Here is a 5,872-nt window from a genome sequence, read left to right as displayed (position 1 = left end):
AGAACTATGAAAGCCTCCGTCCTTTATTATTAGGTAAAGATAAAGATTGCAGACAGGATGGATTATAGAAGTTTACAAATTTTCTCGTTTTAATATTCCAAATGTGGAAGGGGAGCCTTGGCGCAGCGGTAAAGTTGTTGCCTTGTGACCAGGAGGTCACGGGTTCAAGTCCTGGAAACAGCCTCTTGCAGAAATGTAGGGAAAGGATGCGTACAATAGACCCAAAGTGGTCGGACCCTTCCCCGGACCCTGCGCAAGCAGGAGCTACATGCACCGGGCTGCCCTTTAATATTCCAAATGTGGTAGTTTGAATATAGTGGCAACTTAATGATTCAGATTCTTTATCTTGAATGTACGAATAATGTAGGTACATATACTTGGCAGACTTGATGCACTTCATGAGGCAGGAGGAAGCATTCAAAGCAATGGATCTTTTAGAAGGAGGACAGGGGTGGATGGTAATTATGACCTCACTAGCTAATTAAGTTGCAATAAGGAAATAGAATTGACTTCTGACTTTTGAAGATGCCTTTCCAAATATTTTTACATGTATTCTTCTGTAGGTGAATGCATTTAGAGAGTGCAAAGCCCTTGCCCTAACCCTTAATGATACAAAAATTGCAGTACCCAAGCTCAACCAGATGACTAATGTTGTTGGTGGCATCATCGTGTTTGTTCTCTGGCTTCATATTCTTGGCATAGCGACAACGAATTTCCTTGTTTTCCTCAGTTCACCATTTTTGGTGGCAATTATTGTATTTGGAGACACTTTGAAGGCAATTTTGAGGCAGTTGTTTTCTTATTTGTGATGCATCCTTTTGATGTTGGTGACCGCTGTGAAATTGAGGAAGTTTAGGTGTGGTAATCTTTTTCTTGCTCTTTTGCTCATTAAATCTAATTTTAGCTTGGACTCATTGGAAGTTTTAACCACCTGAATTTCAGGTTGTTGTCGAGGAAATGAATATCTTGACAACAGTCTTTCTCCGTTATGACAACCTGAAGATATATTATCCAAACAATGTACTGGCCAACATACCGATTATGAACTTCTGCAGGAGTCCTGATATGGGAGAAGGAATTGACTTCTATATCCACATAGCCACACCAGTAGTGAAACTAGCACTCATGAAGGAAAGAATACTACGGTTCGTATTAGTGCCTTTATCACATGGTTTGATCAAAACTGATTTGTTAACAACTGAACTATGAGCATGTTGACAACTAAACGTGAAACATAATTTTGGAAGTTTTCTATGTTTTTTACTTGTGTCATTTAGAATACCACATCAAACTAACCAATTTTTACACTTATGACTCCAGATGCATCAACAACAAGAAAGAGCATTGGTACCCAGGGGCGATGGTTGTCCTTCAAGATGTAGATGAGGCCAACAAACTAAAAATATCCATATGGCTCTGTCACACGTTCAACTTCCAGGACATGGGGATGAGGTGCGTGAGGAGGGAGCTGGTGCTCCAGGAGATGATGAAAGTCCTCAAGGACCTCAACATTGAGTACCGAATGGTACCACTCAACGTGAGCGCACGGAATGTGCCTTCTATTGAATCCACAAGGATGCAACAACATGGAATTATTCTTGAAGCAGTGAACGTTCATGTGACATTTCATATCCAGATCGGGCATTTCCTATCCAGTTCGAGCATTGAGAGCTACAAGAGCCGCTCGCTACCAACTGGCGAGTAGGACATGATATGAGCTGTTAGCGTGCCTAAGCCAGATCACTTGGTTCGGTCTGTAATTATTGTGTTGTGTAGTATGTACGCTTTGGAACACAATCATTGATCATTTTAAATATTTTCCAATTATGAATAGAAGACACACATGTGTGTGCATGCGTGTAGTTGTTTTCTTCTTCTTAAGGTGGGACTTGGGCCTTGTCGGGCTAGCACGACGTGAGCCCGATATGCCTCAGGATATAGCCATGCCATATCAGCCCAATCCGACCAGCTCTCCTAATGTGCCATGTTGGCACAAAATGCCTCAGGTGTCGCTCAACCCTAGAACATTGACGTGCTTGTGCCGGGCCGGCCTAGGAACGGTCCACGTCGATCCGTTTGCGATGTTGCCGCATAGCGATTCACTGTCCCCGGCAGTGTGCTGCTGTGCATCTTCCTTGAGGAGCACGGTCCCCATCATGAGGTAATTGCGGAGTGAGCCAACAAGAGCGGACACCTCCTAGATCTCCTTGGATACAAGTGGGATGATGGTGGGCAACACCGGCCGCCCCTGCGCGGTGAGGGTTGCGGCCAGCTTCTTCGAATGGTGCCATCGAGCCGCCACACGGAGGTGGATCGAGATGAGCACTAGTAGGTGTGAAAGATCAACGGTGTCGACTAGACGGGGTATATGAATATGCGACTTACCAAATTTTATTCAAAAACACTTTTTTCATACAATTGTGGAATTGAAAGTTCACTAATGCAATAACTAAGTGAACAACCTATACGAAGTCAACAAATATAAGCAAAATAAGCAAGCTTGTAAAGTAAAGCAGAAGAATAAATGCATCAACACGAGTAGTTGACCCTAAACGTGGATCCTTGTGAGGATCCTACATTGCCGTTTAGCTGCCCCAAATATAGATGTCTGGACTGGCTACAACTCAGGATTACTCCGAGCTATAGCTCAGACATACAATTTTATCCCGGACACTCCAGGTATATCCTGGATACTCCGAGCTATAGCTCAGACACTCTGAACTATCTTAAATCCAACACAAACTCCAGACAACAAAGAGTTTAACATAAAGCATTGAGCTACTTTTCTAGCATTTCCTTGAATATACTATGAGTTTTCTCATTACGCAATGTTATTTCTTGGAATCACCGGAAGCCAAGAAAAATAGAAACTCATAAAATTGTAGTCTTCCTTTCTCTTTCCTTTGGGTGGGGTGGGCGGGGGTTACCAGTGCCTATAATACTTCCTTGTGGTGATAAAAAAACACATTGGTCCCTTAATCTTTCTTCATTATTCATCAAAACCAACTTAGAGGGCCTAGATGAACTTTCAATCTTGTTAGACATATTAGGGTTTGGAACAATGCTCGATACCTTTGGTGGGTACGGCTGTCATATATTTATAAGAAGAAACCATACAAAATACAGGTTATGTTACAACACGTATATCTCATATATATACTTAGTCTAACACCCTCCCTCAATCTTAACTATGTCCTGAAACACTCAGAAGGTTAAGATTGCGACGACATCCTTCAAAAGAAGGCAAGGGCAAGGGTTTAGTGAAAATATCCGCAAGCTGATCCTTAGAAGAAACAAACTTAATCTGAAGGAGCTTCTGAGCAACACGTTCCCTCACAAAATGATAGTCAACTTTGATGTGCTTCGTTCGGGCATGAAATACTGAATTGGATGAAAGGTATGTGGCACCGATATTATCACACCAAAAAACAGGCGGCTGAGTTGGGGAGACCTTCAACTCTCGAAGCAATGACTGCACCCACATGATCTCAGCTGTGGCATTAGCAATAGCTTTGTACTCAGCTTCGGTACTACTCCGAGACACCGTAGCTTGCTTGCGAGCTTGCCAGGCGATCAAGTTAGGCCCAAAGAACACAGCATGTCCCCCCGTGGATCCCCGATCATTAGGACTACCAGCCCAATCGGCATCAGAAAATGCTGAGATCAGTCCAGAACGTGCAGGCTGAAAATGGAGACCATATGAACCAGTGTGACAAACATAGCACAAGATGCGCTTAACAGCTGACCAGTGAGAATCACGTGGTGCATGAAGATACTAACACACACGGTTAACTGCAAATAATATGTCTGGTCGAGTAATGAGCAAGTACTGCAGTCCGCCCACAATGTTGTGGTACTCAGTGGCATCCTCAGGAGAGAGCAAGTCACCAGCAAGAGCTGTCAGTTTGTCTGTCGCAGACATGGGAGTCGTAGCATACTTGCACTGCAACATACCTGCACGACGCAGGACATCCTGAGAGTACTTCTTCTGAGTAAGAGTCAAGCCACTATCAGAATGAAGAACCTCTAGGCCCAGAAAATAACGCAGTTTCCCAAGATCCTTAACAGCAAACTCAGCACCAAGAGAGGACACAAGCCTATGCGTAGCAGAAGCAGACGAACTGACAAGGATGATGTCATCAACATAGACCAGAATGTACATAGTCACCTCAGGTCGCTGAAGAATAAACAGAGACGTGTCTGTTGTAGAAGGAACAAACCCATGTGCACGAAGAGCAGCGCCAAGACGGGCATGCCATGCACGCGGGGCCTGCTTCAAACCATAGAGAGCTTTGACAAGGCGACACAAATGATGTGGCTGAGCAGGATCAACAAAACCTGGCGGCTGACGCATATACACCTCTTCTTCCAGAACTCCATGGAGAAAGGCATTCTGAACGTCAAGCTGTCGAAGCGACCATCCGCGAGTAACAGCCAAAGAGAGAAGAACACGAATAGTAGTTGGTTTAATAACAGGACTGAATGTGTCTTCGTAATCAATGCCGTACCGTTGTTTGAATCCCTTGGCAACCAAGCGTGCCTTGTACCTCTCAATGGAGCCATCAGCATGTTTCTTCACCTTAAATACCCATTTAGAGTCAATGATATTGACACCAGATGGAGGTGGAACAAGATGCCAAGTGTTGTTTCTTTGAAGAGCATGAATCTCCTGCTCCATCGCAGCACGCCAATGTGGGATGCCAAGCGCTGCTCGAAAATGTCGTGGTTCAGTCGTAGGGTCAGCCTCAGCATGCGCCACACAGGCCGCAAGCCACGCGACAGTGCCATCAGTGCGCTTCTTCGGTTGGAAGATGCCACTTTTGCTGCGAGTATGGGGACGCAGGACGACAGGAGGTGATGGCGCTGGAGCTGCCACATCAGAGGAGGCGTTGTCCATCAGCAGCGAGGAGGACGCGCCGGCGGGCGAGTCAACAAGTGCATCTGGTGGCACGGTCAGGGTCGGCGAAGACAGACCGGGCGTGACCGGCATCGACGGACCGGGCGACGAAGACTCAGTGACCTGCGAGGCCCTCGGCCCAGGGGATAGCGCCGCGGGTCCAGCCGGCCCGGCCGACAGCTCCGCAGGTTCGGCCGGCCCAGGCGACAGCGAGGCCGCTGGCCCAGGCGATTCGGGCACCCCGTCGGATCCACGTGCATGGGACATGCATGCGTGATCGACGTCGGGGTCAGACGGGGTAGTGACGGGGGCAGCCTCGTCGAGCGCCTCGTCCGGCGTAGCAGCAGCTGGTGCAGGTGTGGCTGTATCATCATCCAGAAGCTCAAGTCGAGCGCCTCGTCCAGTCCCTGCACCATGGTTAGGCAACAACATAGGAGAATATGCAGCATCCACAAATTGATCAAGCAAAACTGGAAAAGAGTGCAACTCGGTGACGGGAGTATCTGTGGGTGATGTGAGCGTGGAAAACGGGAAGACAGTCTCATCAAACACAACATCACGAGAAATGTAAACACGATTTGTCGGAATGTGAAGACACTTGTAACTTTTGTGGAGAGGACTGTACCCAAGAAACACACATTGTTTGGATCGATACTCAAGTTTATGCTTATTGTACGGACGAAGATGCGGCCAACACGCACAGCCGAACACTTTGAGGAGGGAGTAATCTGGAGTTTCATTAAGCAACACTTCTAGCGGAGACTTCATGTGAAGACGTCGTGTGGGAATCTGTTTATCAAAAAAACAGGCAGTAACAAAAGCATCGCTCCAGAACCGAAACGGGACAGAGGCATGTGCAAGAAGTGTCAGGCCAGTTTCAACTATGTGACGGTGCTTGCGTTCAGCTGCACCATTCTGCTGATGTGTATGAGGACAAGACACATGGTGTGAGATGCCAAGCTTCTCAGGATACTC

General features: G+C 46.5%; 1 pseudogene; it reads left to right on the top strand.

The window, feature by feature from the left end:
• The first annotated feature begins 367 nt into the window (after positions 1-367).
• On the top strand, positions 368-1,602 carry LOC119344397 (annotated as a pseudogene).
• Positions 1,603-5,872: the final 4,270 nt, after the last annotated feature.

Source organism: Triticum dicoccoides, unplaced genomic scaffold, assembly GCF_002162155.2.
Source record: "Triticum dicoccoides isolate Atlit2015 ecotype Zavitan unplaced genomic scaffold, WEW_v2.0 scaffold167938, whole genome shotgun sequence".
Taxonomy (NCBI): Eukaryota; Viridiplantae; Streptophyta; class Magnoliopsida; order Poales; family Poaceae; genus Triticum; species Triticum dicoccoides.
The sequence above is the reverse complement of the archived record's forward strand: the minus strand, read 5'-3'. Positions and strand labels throughout refer to the sequence as shown.